The following is a 20671-nucleotide window of genomic DNA, read 5'->3' on the forward strand; positions in this document are numbered from 1 at the left end:
GTATCATGACATTAAGGATGTGTATTGGTGGAACGATATCAAGAAGAACATTGCTAAGTTTGTCGCTCAGTGTCCTAGTTGCCAGCAGGTGAAGGTAGAGCACCAGAAGCCCGGAGGGCTAATGCAAACTATAGAGATCCCGACGTGGAAATGGGAGGCGATAAACATGGACTTTATCACAGGTTTACCTCATTCTCATCGTAAGTTCGATTCCATATGGGTGATAGTCGATAGGCTCACAAAATTAGCTCATTTTCTACCGGTCAGATCTGCATATACAACAGAAGACTATGCAAAGTTATATATTAAGGAGATAGTGCGGCTACACGGAGTACCCGTATCTATTATATCTGACCGTGGGGCCAAGTTTACAACACATTTTTGAAGGTCATTTCAGAAAGGTCTAGGGAGTTAGGTGAATCTCAGTACAACTTTTCATCCACAGATTGATGGTCAAGCCGAGCGGACAATTCAGACGCTCGAGGATATGCTACTAGCATGTGTGCAAGATTTTAAAAGAAGTTGGGATGAACATTTACCTCTTATCGAGTTTGCATATAATAACAGTTACCACTCCAGTATCCAGATGGCTCTGTACGAGGCTTTATATAGGCGTAAGTTCAGATCTCCTATACGGTGTTTTGATGTTGGAGAATCTGGGTTACATGGGCCAGACCTAGTTCAGCAAGCCGTAGAGAAAGTAAAGCTTATTCGGGAGCGACAGTTAACAGCCCAGAGTCGTTAGAACTCATATTCTGACGTGTGGCGATGAGACATAGAGTTCATGGTTAATGACTGGGTATTCTTAAAGGTGTCACCTGTGAATGGAGTGATGAGGTTTGGAAATAAAGGCAAGCTTAGCCCACGGTATATTAGGCCTTATAGGATCATTCGGAGAGTGGGCCAAATAGCTTATGAGTTAGAAATTCCCTCGGAATTGGAGTCTATCCATCCGGTTTTTCACGTATCTATGTTACGGATGTGCATTGGCGATCCTACCCAAGTGGTGCCCACGGATGAAGTTTCAAGTTCTTTGAGTTTGAATTGGAGGGTAATTCAAGATTGTAGCATTAGTTGATGTGATTTGTGGGCTCGACTAAGTTCGTATTGTGTTTTAGGATTGGTTGGTATGTTTTATTGAGGTCCCGGGGGCCTCGGGTGAGTTTTGAGTGCTTAACGGATCAAAAGTTGGATGTGAGTTGCTGCTGAAGTTTTCAGCATATGTCATTTTCTAACCTGCGGTGGAGAGACCGCAGGTGTGTAATCGCACATGCGGAGAGGCAAGTGCAGAAGCAGAAAAATGGAAGAGTTTCGGGGGTCGCAGGTGCGAGGTGAATTTTGCATCTGCGATGCCCGCAGATGCGTTAAGGTCATCGCAGGTGTGCAAGTACGCAAAAGCGGAAGGGTTTTCTGCAGGCGCATATGCGCAGGTGTGGCCCTTTCATCGCAGGTGCGAAGGCAGAGAGGGTAAGTGATTTGTGCAGATGCACATATTTTTCCACACAAGCGCACCCGCAAGTGCGAGCCCAGGCCTCGCAGGTGCGAAAATACCTGGGCAGTGGTTAAAACCGAAGGGCTTCGCAATTTTTGTCATTTTTGGACTTCGCAACTCGGTTTATGGCAATTGTTGAGAGCATTTTCGAGAGATATATTGAGGTAAGTCCCTTGTGCTTATTTTTGATCAATAATCTTGCTTCCCCATGTATTTTCCCACCTAGTTAGTGTGTATTTAAGGTGAAAATTGGGAATTGGAGGCTAGGGATTTGGAAGTTTGATTTGTGGATTTTGAGGACCATTTGGTGTCAGATTTTAGTAAATTTGATATGGTTGGACTCGTGAGTGAATGAAATTTCGTATTTTATGACTTTTACCCAATTCCGAGATGTGGGCCCCACGCGCAATTTTTGAGTTAATTTCGGAATTTTGTTAAAGTGTTGATTTCATTAATTAGATGAGTCTATTATGGTTGTATTTATGAAATATAATTGCTTTTGGCTAGATTTGGGCCATTCAGAGCCAGATATTCGTGGGAAAGGCATTGTGACCGATTGATTGAGCTTGGTTCGAGGTAAGTGGCTTGCTAACTTTGTGTGGGGGAAAATACCCTTAAGATTTGGAACTATTGTGATATGTGAGCGCCGTGTACGTGATGTGACGAGTACGTACACGGGCTAGTTGTGGTAAAACCCGATTTTCTTACTGAGCAGCAACGTGTTTTCCTGTTAGTTTGAGTTATACCATTTTAATGAGTACTAATCTATTTTCATTATTAATTGAGTTATTCCAATATGTGTAGCTATCATGTTTAGTCTAATACAACATGTCTACGTGTCTTAATTGTTTATGTGAATTCTGTGCAGCATGCTTAGTGAATTTCCTGCTTCTTCCGTGACTGGTACTTAGTCTAAATTGTAAGAATTTTGTGATGTAGTTGTATTTCTATCGTTCACGCTGCATATTTACTTTGGGACAACGGAACGGTATACCGGGAGATCCCCATGCACTGCATATTTATTTTGGGACTACAGAGTGGTATTCCGGGAGATCCCCCTATACTGCATATTTACTTTGGGACTACAGAACGGTATTCCGGGAGATCCCCCTGTCTTGCATATTTACTTTGGGACTACAGAACGGTATTCTGGGAGATCCCCCTGCAACATTTATGTTTAGGACTACGAGACGGTATCTCGGGAGATCCACTGTCGTGTTTTCTGTGTACTGAGATGTTACCTTCTCTGATTTCATTGTTGTTAAATTTCAAACTTTATTTTATTGCGGTATTTAACTCTATATTATTTCTATTATATATATTTGCCAGTAGGGCCCTGACCTAACCTCGTCACTACTCGACCGAGGTTAGGCTTGGCACTTAATGGGTACCGATTGTGGTGTACTCATGCTACTCTCTACACATGTTTTTCGTGTGCAGATCCAGGTGCACCTTATCAGCCACACTATTAGTGAGCCGAGACAGCTTTGGAGACTTCAAGGTATATCTGCCACGTTCGTAGACCTCAGAGTCCCCTGTTACTCTTTCTCATGTCCATTATCTTTTGTATTTTTCCTTGTTAGACTCTGATATATAGAGACACTCGATTCTTCCTTCTGTAGTTTGTGATTCATGATGTTCCGGGTTTTGTGATTTTTCGTGTTTTTTTTGAATAGTTGGTTAAATTTATATTTTATTTCATTATTCTGCAAAATGTTAGGCTTACCTAGTTGTAGAGACTAGGTGCCATCACGACATCACACGGAGGGGAAATTGGATCGTGACAAGTTGGTATAAGAGCTATAGGTTCATAGGTGTCGTGAGTCACAAGCCGGTTCATAGGTTACGGAGACATTTGTACTTATCTTCGGGAGGCTATGGAACTGTTAGGAAAAATTTCACTACTTTGATTCCTTGTCGTGCGAGAATTGTTGACTTCAAAGATTCTAAACTTTTGTATTCTATTCTCTCACAGATGGTGAGGACACGTACAAATGAATCTGGTGACCAGGCACCCACGCCCCCTGCTAGAGCCACGAGAGGCCGAGGCTTGGGTAGAGGCCGAGGACGTCCACGTGGTGCAACCAGAGCACCCGCATGAGCTGCTACAGAGGAGCCCCCAGTAGCTCAATTTGGATGGGAAAGAACCTGAGATACCTGTTCCTGCACCGGCCCTCCAAGAGGCTCTAGCCCAATTTTTGACCATGTTCAGCACCTTAGCTCAGGCTAGATTGATTCCACTTGCTCCTGCCACATCTTAGGCCGGAGGAGGAGAATAGACTCCCATCGCCGGTACTCCAGAGCAGCGGGTTTAGGTCGACCAGGTTCCAGAGGTTGTACCAATGCAGCCGGTAGCTCCAGCTCTACCCGAGGTTAGGACAGCAGCTTCTGAGGTGGAGCAGCTCAGACTTGAGAGGTACAAGAAGTACTACCCACCTACCTTCAGCGGATTGGCTACAGATGATGCTCAGGGTTTTATGGAGGAGTGTTATCGTATTCTCCGTACTATGGGCGTAGCGGAGATGAGCAGGGTTTTTTTTACTAAATTCCTGCTTAGAGGAGAAGCTTAACAGAGGTGGCGTGCTTATGAGTTGAGTAGTCTAGCTGAGGCAGCTTCACTTACATGGACTCAGTTCTCGGACATGTTTTTGAGAGAGTATGTCCGTCAGAGCCTAAGGACTCATGGCGCACAGAGTTTTAGCAGCTGCGCCAGGGTGATATAATTGTGTCAGAGTATGCAGTCCGCTTCAGTGTTTGGCCCAACATGCACCGGCCTTAGTTGCCACAGTTCGAGAGAAGGTTCGACGGTTTATTGAGGGAATCCATCCCAGCATCCGGAGTAGTATGGTCAGGGAGTTGGAGATGGATATTTCTTATCAGCAGGTTGTAAGCATTTCCAGGAGATTTGAGGGCATGTTTGCCTGGGATAGAGAGGAGAGGGAGGCCAAGAGGTCTCGAGAGACTGGTTATTATTCTGGAGCTTGTGTCCCAGCAACTCGCCATGGTAGGGGTTATGTGAGTCACCACATTCATTCAGCTCTTCCAGCCTCTAGTGGTGTTCTAGCTCCTTCTAGGACCCAGGAGCCTTATTATGCACCGCCAGTATCTAGTGTGTCTCCTACATGGGGTGTTCCTAGCGGCCAGTCCAGCAGACCTGACCCGAGCCAGTCACAGCAGCTACTCCATCCAATAGCTTGTTTTGAGTGTGGAGACACTCGCCACATGGTGAGGGATTGCCCCAGGATTAGGAGGGATGCACCTTTACAGACTTCTCAGCCACAACGTGCTTCACCGGGTCCTCAGGCTATAATTACTACACTAGCTGCCACCCCACCTACTCAGCCAGCCTGAGGTGGAGGTCGGAGGGGTAGAGGTCGCCCTAGAGGGGTAGGTCAGGCCAGATATTATGCCCTTCCTGCTCGTACAGAGGCAGTTGCTTCTGATTCTGTCATTACAGGTATTGTTCCAGTCTATCATAGAGATGCGTCGGTATTATTTGGCCAAGGCTCTACATATTCCTATGTGTCCTCTTCTTTTGCCCCATATTTGGGCTTATCGTGGGATTCTTTGAGTGCCCCTGCTTATGTTTCTACTCCTGTTGGAGATTCTCTTGCTGTGGACCACGTGTATCGGTCTTGTTTGATTGTTCTTAGTGGTTTTGAGACCAGAGCCGATTTATTATTGTTCGGCACGGTGGACTTCGATATTATTTTGGGCATGGACTGGTTGTCGCCCCATCATGCTATTCTTGATCGTCACGCTAAGACCATGATGCTGGCTATGCCAGATTTACTGCGATTAGAGTGGAGAGGTACCTTAAAGTATACTCCCAGCAGAGTGTTGTTTCTTTTCTTAAAGCTCAATGAATGGTTGAGAAAGGGTGTGACGTGTATCTAGCTTATGTGAGAGATGCCAGTATTGATACCCCTACAGTTGAGTCAGTTCTAGTAGTGAGGGACTTTCCAGATATGTTTCAAGCTGATCTTCCGGGCATGCCGCCCGACAGAGATATTTATTTTGGCATTGATTTGTTACCGGGCACTCAGCCCATCTCTATTCCTCCATATCGTATGGCTACTCCTCATTCGGCCCAGCGTGTCACCTTGGGGTGCTCCTATCTTATTTGTGAAGAAGAATGATGGTTTTATATGGATGTGTATTGATTACCGTCAGTTGAACAAAGTCACAGTGCAGAACAGGTACCCATTGCCTCGTATTGATGACTTATTTGATCAGTTACAGGGTGCCAGAGTGTTTTCCAAGATTGACTTACGTTCAGGATATCAACAGTTGAAGATTAGGGAACCAGATATCCCGAAGACTGCTTTCAGGACCAGATATGGTCACTATGAGTTTCTTGTGATGTCTTTTGGGCTGACCAATGCCCCCAACAGCTTTTATGCACTTATGCACAGTGTGTTTCGGCCCTATCTTGACTCATTCGTCATAATTTTTATTGACGACATTCTGTTATACCCCTGGAGTCGGGAGGATCATGAGCAGCACCTGAGGAATGCACTTCAGACCTTGAGAGAAAAGAAGTTATATGCAAACTTTTTAAAGTGTGAGTTTTGGCTAGACTCAGTGGCATTCTTGGGTCATATAGTATCGAGTAAGGAGATCCAGGTGGATCCGAAGAACATTGAAGTAGTACAGAGTTGGCCCAGACCGTCCTCAGCTACAGAGATCCGGAGTTTTTTTGGTTTAGTGGGGTATTACCGTCGCTTTGTAGAGGGATTCTCATCTATTGCAGCACCTATGACCAGGCTGACCCAGAAGGGTGCTCCATTCAGGTGGACAGAGGAATGTGAGGAGAGCTTTCAGAAGCTCAAGACAGCTTTGACTACAGCCCCAGTATTGGTATTACCTCCAGGTTCGGGGTCTTATACTGTATATTGTGATGCATCGCGGATTAGTATCGGCACGGTGTTGATGTAAGACAGTAGGGTGATTGCCTACAAGTCCAGACAACTGAAGGTGCACGAAAAGAATTATCTTATCCACGACCTTGAGTTAGCAGCTATTGTTCATGCCTTGAAGATATGGCAGCATTATCTGTACGATGTTCCTTTGGAGATTTACACTGATCATTGGAGTTTGCAGCATCTGTTTAAGCAGAAAGATCTTAACTTACATCAGCGGAGTTGGTTGGAGCTGCTTAAGGATTATGATATCATTATTTTGTACCACCCTGGGAAGGCCAATGTGGTGGCCGATGCTTTGAGTTGCTGGGCAGAGAGTTTGGGGAGTTTAGCATATCTACCAGCAGCAGAGAGACCATTGGCATTGGATGTCCAGGCCTTAGGCAGCCAGTTTGTGAGATTGGATATTTCTGAGCCAAGTCGAGTATTGGCTTGTGTGGTCTCTCAGTTATCTCTTTACGATCGTATCAAGGAGCGTCAGTATGATGACCCCCATCTGCTTGTCCTTAAGAACACGGTCCACACGATGATGCTAAAGAGGTCACTATTGGAGATGATGGTGCATTGAGGATGCAGGGCAGGCTATTTGTGCCCAATGTAGATGGTTTGCATGAGTTGATTCTCCAGGAGGCTCACAGTTCGCGGTAGTCTATTCATTCGGGTGCCGCAAAGATGTATCAGGACTTGAAACAGTATTACTGGTGGAGGAGGATAAAGAAGAACATAGTAGAGTATGTGGCTCGATGTCTGAATTGCCAGCAGGTAAAATATGATCATCAGCGACCAGGTGGATTGCTTCAGAAGTTAGAGATTCCGGAGTGGAAATAGGAGCGAATCACTATGAATTTCGTTGTTGGACTCCCATAGACTCAGCGGAGGTTTGATGCAGTTTGGGTGATTGTGGATAGGCTGACCAAGTCGGCTCATTTCATTCCTGTGATGACTACCTATTCTTCCGACCAGCTAGCTCGAATCTACATCCGTGAGATCATAAGGCTTCATGGCATACCAGTATCTATTATCTTTGACCGGGGTATGCAGTTTACATCACGATTCTGGAGAGCCGTACAACATGAGCTGGGTACTCGGGTTGAGTTGAGTACAGCTTTTTACCCTCAGACGGACGGGCAGTCCAAGTGCACTATTCAGATATTAGAGGATATGCTCTGTGCGTGCATGATAGATTTTGGAGGTGCTTGGGATCAGTTCTTGCCACTTGCGGAGTTTGCTTACAACAACAGTTATCAGTCCAGCATTCAGATGGCACAGTATGAGGCTCTGTACGGTAGGCGGTGTCGGTCCCAGTGGGTTGGTTCGAACCTGGTGAGGTCAGATTATTGGGTACGAACTTGGTTCATGTTGCCTTGTTAAAAGTGAAGGTGATTCAGTAGAGACTTCGCACAACCCAGTCCAGACAGAAGAGTTATGCGGACCGGAAGGTTCGCGATATGGCATTCATGATTGGAGAGCAGGTTTTGCTCCAGGTTTCGCCTATTAAAGGCGTTATGAGATTTGGAAAAAAGGGCAAGCTGAGCCCAAGGTTCATTGGTCCATTTTAGGTGTTGCGTCAAGTTGGGGAGGTTGGTTATGAGCTTGCCTTGCCTCCCAGTCTAGCAGGAGTTCATCCGGTATTCCATGTTTCTATGCTCCGAAAGTATCACGGCGATCTGTCTCATATGTTAGATTTCATCTCAGTCCAATTGGACAAGGATCTATCCTATGTTGAGGAGCCAGTGGCTATTTTAGACAGGCAGGTTAGAAAGCTAAGATCAAAGAACATTGCTTCCGTGAAGGTTCATTGGAGGGGAAAGCCGGTCGAGGAGGCGACTTGGGAGACTAAGCAGGATATGCGTAGCCGTTATCCTCATCTTTTCACCACTTCAGGTATGTCTCTATGCTCGTTCGAGGACGAACGATTGTTTTAAGAGGGGGGATGTAACGATCCGGCTGGTCATTTTGAGAGTTAGAGCCCCGAACTCCTATTAACTGCTTTCCCCATATCTATTTCTGCTATTGTGACTTGTCGGGATGATTGGTTTTGAGTTTCAGAGTGTTTTGGGATACTTAGTTTCTAAATGAGAGCTTAAGCCTTAGAATTTGGACCGTAGTTGGAACTGTGTGAAGACGGTTCCGAAATGGAATTCTGTCAATTTTGTTAGCTCCGTTGAGTGATTTTGGGCTTAGGGATGTGTCCGGAATGTGTTTTAGGGGCCCGTAGCTCATTTAGGCTTGAAATGGCGAAAGTCAAAATTTTAAAGTTTTGGACCGGTAGTGGAATTTTTGATATCAGGGTCGTTTTCCAATTCCGAAAATTGTAGTAGGTCCGTAATGTTGAATATGACTTTTGTGCAAAATTTGAGGTCATTCGGACGTGGTTTGATAGGTTTCGGCATCGGTTGTAGGAATTTGAAGTTTCAAGTTCTTTAAGTTTGAATTGGAGGGTGATTCATGATTTTAGCATTAGTTGATGTGATTTGTGGGCTCGACTAAGTTCGTATGGTATTTTCGGATTGGTTGGTATGTTTGATTGAGGTCTTGGGGGCCTCGGGTGAGTTTCGAGTGCTTAACGGATCAAAAGTTGGATTTAAGTTGCTGCTGAAGTCTTCAGGCGTCTGTCATTTTCGCACCTGCGGTGGAGAGACCGCAGGTGCGTGATCGCACGTGCGGAGAGGAAAGCGCAGAATCCTAAAAATGGAGAAGTGCCAGGGGTCACAGGTGCGAGGTGAATTCCGTATCTGCGATGCCCGCAGATGCGCTAGGGTCATCGCAGGTGCGCAAGGTCCGCAGAAACGGAAGGGTTTTCCGCAGGCGCGCATGCACAGGTGCAGCCCTTTCATCGCAGCACGAAGGTAGAGTGGAAAAGTGATTTGCGCATATGAGCACATTTTTCCGCACAAGAGCACCCGCAGGTGCGAGCCCAGGCTCCGCAGGTGCAAAAATACCTGGGCAGTGGTTAAAACCGAAGGCTTCGCGAATTTTGTCATTTTTGGACTTTGCAACTCGATTTAGGGCGACTTTTGAGAGCATTTTTGAGAGATTTCTTGAGGTAAGTCCCTTATGCTTATTTTTGATCAATAATCTTGCTTCCCCCTGTATTTTCCCACCTAGTTAGTGTGTATTTAAGGTGGAAATTGGGAATTGGAGGCTAGGTATTTGGAAGTTTGATTTGAGGATTTGGAGGACCATTTAGTGTCGGATTTTAGTAAATTTGATATGGTTAGACTCGTGAGTGAATGGGCATTCGTATTTTATGACTTTTACCCGATTCTGAGACATGGGCCCCACGGGCGATTTTTGAGTTAATTTCGGAATTTTTGTTAAAGTGTTGATTTCATTAATTAGATGAGTCTATTATGGATGTATTTATGATATGTAATTGCTTTTGGCTAGATTTGGGCCATTCGGAGCCGGATATTCGTGGGAAAGGCATTGTGACCGATTGATTGAGCTTGGTTCGAGGTAAGTGGCTTTCCTAACTTTGTGTGGGGGAAATACCCTTAAGGTTTGGAACTATTGTGATATGTTAGCGCCATGTACGTGATGTGACGAGTACGTACATGGGCTAGTTGTGGTAAAACCCGATTTTCTTACTGAGCAGCAACGTGTTTTCCTGTTAGTTTGAGTTATACCTTTTTAATGAGTAATAATCTATTTTCATTCATAATTGAGTTATTCCAATATGTGTAGCTATCATGTTTAGTCTAATACAACATGTCTACGTGTCTTAATTGTTTATGTGAATGTTGTGCAGCATGCTTAGTGAATTTCCTGCTTCTTCCGTGACTGGTACTTAGTCTAAATTGTAAGAATTTTGTGATGTAGTTGTATTTCTATCGTTCGCGCTGCATATTTACTTTGGGACTACGGAACGGTATTCCGGGAGATCCCCCTATACTGCATATTTACTTTGGGACTACGGAACGGTATTCCGGGAGATCCCCATGTGCTGCATATTTACTTTGGGACTACGAAACGGTATTCCGGGAGATCCTCCTATCTTGCATATTTACTTTGGGACTATGGAACGGTATTTTAGGAGATCCCCCTATACTGCATATTTACTTTGGGACTACGGAACGGTATTCCGGGAGATTCCCATGTACTGCATATTTACTTTGAGATTACGGAACGGTATTCCGGGAGATCCCCCTGTCATGCATATTTACTTTGGGAATACAGAACGGTATTCTGGGAGATCCCCCTACAATATTTACGTTTGGGACTACGAGACGGTATCTTAGGAGATCCCCTGTTGTGTTTTCTGTGTACTGAGTTGTTACCTTCTCTTATTTCATTGTTGTTAAATTTCATCCTTTATTTTATTGCGGTATTTCACTCTATATTATTTCTATTATATATATTTGCCAGTAGAGCCCTGACCTGACCTCATCACTACTCGATCGAGGTTAGGCTTGGCACTTACTGGGTACCGATTGTGGTGTACTCATGCTACTCTATGGACATATTTTTCATGTGTAGATCCAGCTGCACCTTATCAGCCGTACTATTAGTGAGTCGGGACAGCTTTGGGGACTACAAGGTATATCTGCCATGTCTGCAGACTTCAGAGTCCCCTTCTACTCTTTCTCATGTCCATTATCTTCTGTATTTTTCCTTGTTAGACTCTAATGTATAGAGACACTAGACTTTTCCTTCTATAGTTTGTGATTCACGATGTTCCGAATTTTGGGATTTGTTGTATTTTTTTTTTAATAGTTGGTTAAATTTATATTTTATTTCATTATTCCGTAAAATATTAGGCTTACCTAGTTGTAGAGACTAGGTGCCATCACGACGTCACACGGAGGGGAAATTGGGTCGTGAAACCACTTGTGGACAAATAAATAAATTTAAAAGATAAGATTTGGGCCTGATGATAAAGAGTCGAAGTGAGCTCTAGCTCAATGCATATTTGTGTGAAGGAGTTTGAGATAAAATTTTGTAATGACATTTGTGATGTTTTACCTATATTTTGTTTACCTTTTAAAACAGAAGTAAAAAGGGTTTTGAATAAATTGAAATTTTGTTAAATTTTGGGCAATCTTCCTACTGATTTGACTAAGTCTTTATTTTGAAATGCTGGTTTTTAAAACTCATTTGTATTTGAAAATCGTAAAGTGTAAAGGCCATTAATCAACTCATTTTGTTTAGTAAAAACAAAGAACACAATTCCATGAACCTAATTGGTTTTGGACCTGAAAATATATTATGGTTACCATTTAGCTTACTTGTAAAAATCAGGTTTTTCATGACTTTAGGCTAACAACAATCAGAATTATTTAATTATTTAAAACAGAATGGTAAAGTTACTGATCTATTAAACTATCACACCAGGAAATGCAGTAAAACTAAATTATTACATTTTTTGCTAACTGAACAATGATAACCAAGCTGCCTATTCTAACAAAATTTTCTAGAAAATGATTTATATGATACTGCTGCATACGAACATACAAAGTTTATAAATGAAAGAAGCCTAAAACAGTGTAAATAACTAAACTTACATGAATTTACACATAACTCTTAAACAACCAACATGATTCATGTAGCATTCAAACAAAATACAGATTCTTAATAACCAGCAAATCACACTCATGATACAGCAATATTAACTTTACATTGTTAAGAAAATACCTTGACAGCAGCAAGAAAACAAAGCAAAGAGAAAAATATGTCTCTGAAAACTTGAATAAAAACAGCAGCCAGAATATCCAAACAGGAAAACCCAAAACAGCTTCTAATTAAAAACCCAGAAATCCCAAAAAATAGTATGAAACCAGTATGAGTTCTTTGTTAAAAGTGAAAGAAAGAGACTCCAAAAGCAGTGCAGAATCAGTGTATTTTTCAGGAACTTTTCTCTACTTTTCAGATCTATATCAGTGTATTTTTAGGTATAAAAATGTATATCCAGGTCTGTGTATAATGAAAAGAAGGAGTGTATTTATAGAGGAAAGGAGTAAAAAGGGATAAGAATTAGGGTACAAAAGAATCTACCAAAATTCCCTATAAATTAGGAAAAATGGCATCTTCTTAACAGAAATGGATAGTTGTCCAATTTCTAGTACCTTCCTTATCTCGGAAAATGGACAAGTTTCCAGATTTTGGATATTTTTGGATCTTATCCTTATTTTCGTACTCATCATTGGGACAGTTGTCCCTATTCTAGAAAGTTCTAGTACTTTCTGAATTAATTTTAGAATTAGGTTTTCAAAATCGACCCTTAAGGGTCTTGAAATTACCTCAAAACCAGATTGGTTCTGGGACTGAGTCAGGTGACTCTTAACCTAAAGAGCTTGGGCTCTTAAACTTAAAACAAAGTTATGGGCCTTTATATTTAGCCAGGCCCAATAATAATAAAATAACAAAGCTATGGGCCTATTTATTCAGCCAGACCCAATTAATTTAAAAATAAATAACAGGAAATAAAACTTAACAGTAAGCAAACAAAATAAATAAACTTAACACTGATTAATCCGTTTTAATTAATTAATTAATTTGCAACGATATAACAAATAAAATTGATAATGATGTAAAAATTAACAGAATACATTTGTACCCTGATTTTATTTATTAGTCAAGTCCGTTTTAATTAATTAGTTAATTTGCACATAATATAACTAACAATAATAATTACTAATAATAATAAAAAATAGTAAATAAAATAACAATAAATACATAACAGTAAATAAAAAATGAAATGCAATACTGGAAATAAACAATAATAACAATAATAATAAAAATAAACATAAAAGAAACCAAAAGAATAAAAATAGAAATTAAATAACTCCATTTTTTAGATCTAGTTGCTAAAAACCCTCGCGCTAAGACTCTCTCGGAATCTAATATCCCGGGTGAAAGATCTTGTCGTGAGGATTATTATACAAACTAGGTTAAGATCTTTTTTCTTTATTTTTCGTAAAAAGATCACATCTAGTCGCTAATAACCCTCATGACAATACACCCATCTGGGATTTGAGATCCTTGATGGGAGATATTGGAACGAGGATCTTTAAATGAACTAGAAAAATTAAAAAGGGGGTGGATCTAGGGTTTCGGCCGTTTTAGATCTAAGATCTAGGGATTTTGGTTGGGTTTTGGGGGATAAGGTTGGTAGGATGAGGTTCAAGGAGGTGAGGAGAGTGTATGGTGTGAGTTTGAGGGGTTTTGGAGCTCCACCGCCGCCTTAGGAGATTTTCGGCGATGGGGTTAGCATGGCACTTGGGTTTTGGCCTTATTTTAGGTTAAGATTCGTTGGTGCTTTGTGGATTTGGTTGGTGGGGTGAGGTAGAGGAGGAGGAGAGGAATTGATTGGTGTAATTTTGGTGGTGTTTGGTGGCGGTTGAAGGCCGCCGGCGGGCGGCGGCACTGTAGGGACAGGCGGCGGCAGAAGAGAAGGAAGGAGAGAGGAGGGAGATGGGGCGGCTAGGGTTTGGGGAGTTGAGAGAGATATGTGAGAGAGTGGGAAGTTTGGAAATGAGGGGGGGTGAAGGGTTTAGGAAACTTTTATATTAAAGGGGGAGGGAGTTCCGGACCGTTGGATCTATTGGAGATCAACTGCCTGGATTGAATGGAGGGAAGATGGGGTGGATCAGATGGGATTTGGGCTGGATGGTTTTGGGCCGTGTATTTGGGAATTGGGCTTGGTATTTTTGTTTTGAATTTGGGGTTAGGCTTGGTTTGAAGAAGCAAAGACCCCCTTTTTCTTTAATTTTAAAATCTAGTTTATTTAAATAAATCCTAGATTACGTACTAAATTATCTTAATTATAAAATTACACTAATTATCTATTTGTATTATTTACATAATTAGTCAATCTTAGATTTAAAAAGGAAAAGGTTATGCTGGAAAGTCATTAGGTTATGCTGGCATCAACTACGGAGTGGGGACCCTATGTTGGAAAAATCATCAACTAAGGAATGGGATATCCTATGTTGGCATCGAGTTATGTCGGCATCAACTAGGGACTGGAGACCCTGTGTTGGAAAAGGTGTAGCTAGGGATTGGAGGCCCTATACTATCTTAAGTATTTTCAACATCATTTCTTCTTTTCTTCCTTTATTTTGAGAGGATAAGTGAATGCGGGAAAGAATTTGGAGGAGACTTCCCTTTTGGAGTTGTTTTTGCAAAGCTGTTTCTAGTTTTTGCGCAACTTCTTTTGATTACCCCTACTTCTTGCAAGGTTGCTTTCGGGTTACACCTGTTTTTCTGTTTTCTTCAAACAAAGAACAATTTGTCAGTTTAAAATGGTGGTTGGTTTCGTGGCCTTCATTATTTCGGTCACTTGATCTCGGCCCGTCTTTTGACGAAAATCTCAACTTCTTCCTGGCTCGCTGGGGATTGGTTTCATTTCTAACACTGGAGATCTTGGCTTTTCCAAAATCTTACCAGGACGGTTAATTACGTGGGACATAGCCTTCTTTAACTTTACTTTGCCTTTGTAGCATTTTAACTTTGGTCCCTTTCTTTTCGGGAATTCTTGATTTCGAAGTATCAACCATCATGGTCAGTCGAGGCCGACTCGATTACCTGCCGAGGCTGGGCACTTTTTGCATACTAGCTTGATCAAATGAGAACCTTATAGATCGGTCTTGCCATCCTTTCTTTGTCTTACTTTAGAATAGAATTAGATCGAAAGGGATTGAAAGAAAATAAACAATGGAACGGATAAATGAATTTAGACAAGAGTTATCCCTTCCGAGGAAAGTAAAGAAGGACTTATCTGGAGTGTATGCGGCCTTCAATGAACATGACATGCCTCTTGGACTGGATGCCCGATCTGTGCGAACCGTCTAACTCTCAGAAATCCATCATAACCTATACCTCAAGATTGAGAAACCTTGCCCCGAATTGTGTCCATGTTAGTGACCAATTATCCTCTCTTTCGATCAGCGGTGCCCTTTAAGGGATTTCACCGGCTAACCTCTCTCATTTCTCTTCTTACTGTCGCCTTATAATGTTCTTTGTGAGTTTTCACTAACAAGATTCTCTTATTTTCAGTTTCTCTGCTTACCATCGCCTTACGGTGCCCGTGTGGGTTTTCACCGGTAGGACTCTCTCATTTTATTTCTCTCATTTGATTGAATTAGATCCATATCTTCCAATTCGATCATCATTACTGATTGGTCTGAAGCACTTGAACATGCTTTAGGTAAAAAGAATTTTAATTGAATTACAACTTTGGAACCTTTTAGGCAAAAACGTCGCCAAACCATTGTAAATTCTGCCCCAGTTTTATCTTCAGGGGGGAATTTGGATTTTTATTTTGGTTTGACTGAACCCCAGAGAGAGGCTGCCTACGTATCCTTTCGGAATCAAGTCGAACGTAGTTTAGGGAAACATTTTGACTTTTTTTTGACTACTTTGGTTCTAAGGAGGGTGATGAAAGAAGAATAGACGACTCAAAGAGTTTATAAAAGTTGATAGCATTTGGGATAGCGAGAATGAAAGCCTTTGTCATTCCAATCGGAGAGTTTCAAGACCGTGAAAAGTGTTAAACATAATATCTTTTGACTGCATCTGCATTGACAGCCGTTTTGGGGTCATTTCCTTCGATGTCTCGTAAGTACAATGTCCCTTTTGGCAGTTGTTTTCTTATAATATATGGACCTTTCCAATTAGGGACGAACTTTCCTTTCGCGTTTTCATGATGCGGGAGAATACGTCTTAGAACGAGTTTCCCCACTTCGAAGTTCCTAGGCCGCATTTTCTTGTTGTAGGTGCATGCCATTCTTTGTTGGTACAACTGCCCGTGACAAACTGCGGTCATTCGTTTCTCATCAATCATAGTTAAATGTTCCAGCTGGGTTTTGACCCATTCATCATCCTCGATTTCAGCTTCAACAATGATCAGAAGAGAGGAAATTTTGACTTCTGCAGGTATTACGGCTTCAGTGCCATAAACCAATAAATAAGGCATAGCCCCAACTGATGTGCGCACGGTCGTGTGATATCCCAATAATGCAAAATGCAACTTCTCGTGCCATTGCCTAGAACTTTGGATCATTTTCCTGAGGATTTTCTTGATGTTTTTATTTGCCGCTTCAACGGTGCCATTGGCTTTGGGTCGGTAAGGGGTGGAATTGCGATGCGTAATTTTAAATTGTTCGCATACCTCCCTCATCAAATGGCTGTTCAAATTCGTAGCGTTGTCGGTAATGATAATTTTTGGAATACCAAAACGACAGATAATGTTGGAATGTACAAAGTCCACCACTACCTTTTTGGCGACGGTTTTGAAAGTGATCGCTTCAACCCATTTTGTGAAGTAATCAATGGCAACCAAGATGAATTTGTGCCCATTTGAGGCTTTCGGCTCGATCGGCCCAATGACATCCATACCCTAAGTAATGAACGGCCAAGGTGCTGACATAGGATGCAACTCTGAGGGCGGTGCATGAATCAGGTCACCGTGTATCTTACACTGATGACACTTCCGGATAAAACTGAAACAATCCTTTTCCATGGTCATCCAGTAATACCCTGCCTGCAGGATTTTCTTTGCAAGGACATATCCGTTTATATGGGGCCGCATACTCTTGAATGCACTTCGTTCATGATCTTTTCAGCTTCTTTGGCATCCACACACCTTAGCAGATTCTAATCTGGAGTTCTCTTATACAACATTTCTCCGCTTAAGAAGAAACTGCTGGCGAGCCTTCTGATGGTTCTCTTTTGGTCTCCACTGGCCTGCTCCGGGTATTCTTTTATTTTCAAGAACCTTTTAATATCATGATACCATGGCTGGACATTAGGTTCTACTTCAACCGCATTGCAATAACCATGTCTTTCTTCGATTTGAATCTCCAACGGGTCAATACGGACATTACCCGGATATGGAAGCATTGCAGCTAAGGTAGCTAATGCGTCAGCTAACTCATTGTGGAATCGAGGAATATACCTGAATTCAATGAATTTGAACCGTTTGCTAAGATCTTCCACATGTTGTCTATATGGGATAAGCTTGATATCTTGAGTTTCCCATTCGCCTTATGCTTGCCGAATGATCAAATCAGAGTCTCCCATGATTAATAATGCCTCTACATCCATATCAATTGCCATGTTCATGCCCATTATACAAGCTTCATATTCAGCAGTGTTGTTTGTACAGAAGAACCGAAGACGGGCGGTGGCCGGATAGTGTTGTCCCGTGGGCGGAATCAAAATTGCCCCAATCCCAACACCCTTCGCATTTACAGCTCCATCAAAAAATATTTTCCAAGTCTTAGTGTCTTCTGGGATTACCTCAACTGAGTTTACTTCCTCGTCCGGGAAATAAGTGCTTAAGGGTTGGTATTCATCATCAACTGGGTTCTCAGCCAAATGATCGGCCAAGGCTTGGGCTTTCATGATCGTGCGAGTGACATAGACAATGTCGAACTCTATGAGCAGGATTTGCCACTTCGCTAGCCTTCCCGTGGGCATCGGTTTTTGGAATATGTATTTTAGAGGGTCTAATCTAGTTATGAGATATGTGGTATAGGACAACAAATAATGTCTAAGCTTTTGAGCAACCCAAGTTAAGGCATAACAAGTTCTTTCCAGCAAAGTGTATTTGGCTTCATAACCAGTAAATTTCTTGCTCAGATAGTAGATGGCTTGCTCTTTCTTTTCGGTCGCATCATGTTGCCTGAGGACACAACCAAAAGAATTCTCCAAGACCGTTAGGTACAGGAACAAAGGTCTTCCAGGCTCAGGCGGAACCAGCACCGGCGGATTTGACAAATGTTCTTTGATATTGTCAAAAGATTCTTGGCATTCATGTGTCCATTTAATCGCCGCATCTTTCTGTAGCAACTTAAATATGGGCTCACATGTGGTCGTAAGATATGCAATGAACCGGCTGATGTAATTCAATCTTCCCAGCAAGGTCATGACCTCGTTCTTGGTTTTCGGAGGTGGCAGATCTTGGATAGATTTTATCTTTGTTGGATCTAACTCAATACCCCTTCGACTGACTATAAACCCCAAGAGCTTCCCAGATGGAACTGCGAATGCACATTTAGCTAGATTCAATTTCAAATCATACCTGCGCAGGCGCTCAAAGAACTTTCTCAAATCCTTCACATGGTCTTCCTGCGTTCTGGACTTAATAATCACATCATCCACATACACCTAAATTTCCTGGTGCATCATGTCATGGAAAATGGCAGTCATAGCCCTCATGTAAGTTGCCCCGGCATTTTTCAGGACAAATGGCATGACCCTATAGCGATAAGTGCCCCATGGTGTGGTGAAAGCTGTCTTTTCTGCATCTTCTTCATCCATCAGGACTTGGTGATACCCAGCATAACAATCCACGAAAGACTATATCTCATTTTGGCGTAATTGTCGACAAGGATGTGGATGTTGGGTAACAGGAAATTGTCGTTAGGGCTTGCTTTGTTCAAATCTCTATAGTCCACACATACTCGGATCTTCCCATCCTTCTTTGGTACTGGGACTACATTGGTCAACCATGTGGTGTACTAGACTACTCGTATCACACCAACTTTTAATTGTTTGGCAACTTCTTCTTTAATCTTATCGCCGATGTCTGTTTTGAATTTTCTTTGCTTTTGTTGGATAGGTGGACGATCGGGATAAGTTGGCAACTTGTGTACCACTAGATCGACACTTAGTTCTGGCATATCGTCATAAGACCATGCAAACACGTCTTTAAATTCAAACAAAAGTTGGATCAATGCATCTTTAGTTTTTTCCTCGGCGTGAATGCTTATCATGGTCTCCCTGACCTCTTCGGAACTGCCCAAATTAACTGGCTTGGTTTCATTTAGGTTTGGCTTAGCCTTATTCTCAAATTGTTACAATTCTCGATTTCTTTCCCTAAAAGCCTCATCTTCATCATATTCTGGTTCTTGATTCATTATTTCACAGTTAGACAGCATTTTAGGATCTGGGCATGAAGTCCGCAAGCATGTCATGTTATTTAAGTCCGCATTATTAGAACTGAAAAGAGAAAGATAAGAAAAATATCAAAATCATAAAGAATAATAGGGAAAGATTCATAGATGATGAAATATTGATTTCATTTCATTGAATTTAAAGATATGAGGGTTTACATAAGAATTTCAAAAGACAACAAAAACTAAAACATTCAAGTTACACCCTGAAATAACTCGAAATACAGAAAAGATTGTAAGACTAAACTACCGGGATTCCCGCCTGACTGGGAATGGAGTAGCCTGCCAGTTTTGAAATTTAGCATTGGGTCCCATGTATTGCACCTCAGCAGTGCTCGAGCCTTCACCCGGTTGGACCATGTGGACTTCATAGAGCATTCGCCTCATTGCCTCACAGATGTCCTCAATTTCTTCGGCCGTGAAGGCCTCTTCTTCTTCTTATTCTTCTTCTTCTATATACCTTGGCTTAACAAATGACGTGGCGAGATGCGGGATTAGCTGAGGCAGGACCCATCCATTTTTCTTACGTTCATCGGGCCAGTTTTCGTCGGCACTGGTAGCTTGGAAACCTATGCCAAAGAACTTCTTGTTGGCAGCCAAGGTAACGGGTTTTGTGGCGCCTTGTAAGGATACCTCGAGCCCTTTCATGTTCTTGTACCCATGTTTGATCATCTCCCTGGCGATTATGATTGATGCGCTTGATAAACGGGGTTGAGGACATGGGATTCCTTCTTCGCACTGGTCGGCGACTACGATTTCAATGGCTTGGTAGACGATGTGTTCACTTCCCTCTCTGGCCTCCAGACATGGGACTGATGGGTCCCTGTAGATTGACTGTTCATCTTCTCCATGGACTACTATTTCTTGGTTCTCATGTTCAAACTTGACCATTTGATGTAGAGTACTCCCGCTGCATGAATCCATGGTCTTCTTAACAAAAAGTTATAGGAAGTGTCCATGTCCAGCACTTGGAATGTTACTTCGAATTCTACGGGGCCAATGTTTAGGATTAAGTCAATCTCCCCTATCGTGTCCCTCTTGACACTATCGAAAGCACACACGCAAACATTATTTGGTTTGATCCTTTCAGTCCCAATTTCCCCATCCTATGCAATGTTGATAGAGGGCAAATATCGACTCCAGACCCGCCGTCCAACATGATCCTTTTCACATAATATCCCTCACACTTGACAGTCAAGTGAAGGGCCTTGTTGTGGGCGGCTCTTTCCGGAGGCAAATCGTTTCGGCTGAAAGAGATTTGGTTGACCTCAAAAAATTGCTCTGCCATTATTTCTAACTATTTAACCGTGGTCTCAATTGGAATATATGCCTCATTCAGCGTCTTTAGAAGCATCTTT

The sequence above is a fragment of the Nicotiana tabacum genome, chromosome 9 (genome assembly GCF_000715075.1).
Source record: "Nicotiana tabacum cultivar K326 chromosome 9, ASM71507v2, whole genome shotgun sequence".
NCBI lineage: Eukaryota > Viridiplantae > Streptophyta > Magnoliopsida > Solanales > Solanaceae > Nicotiana > Nicotiana tabacum.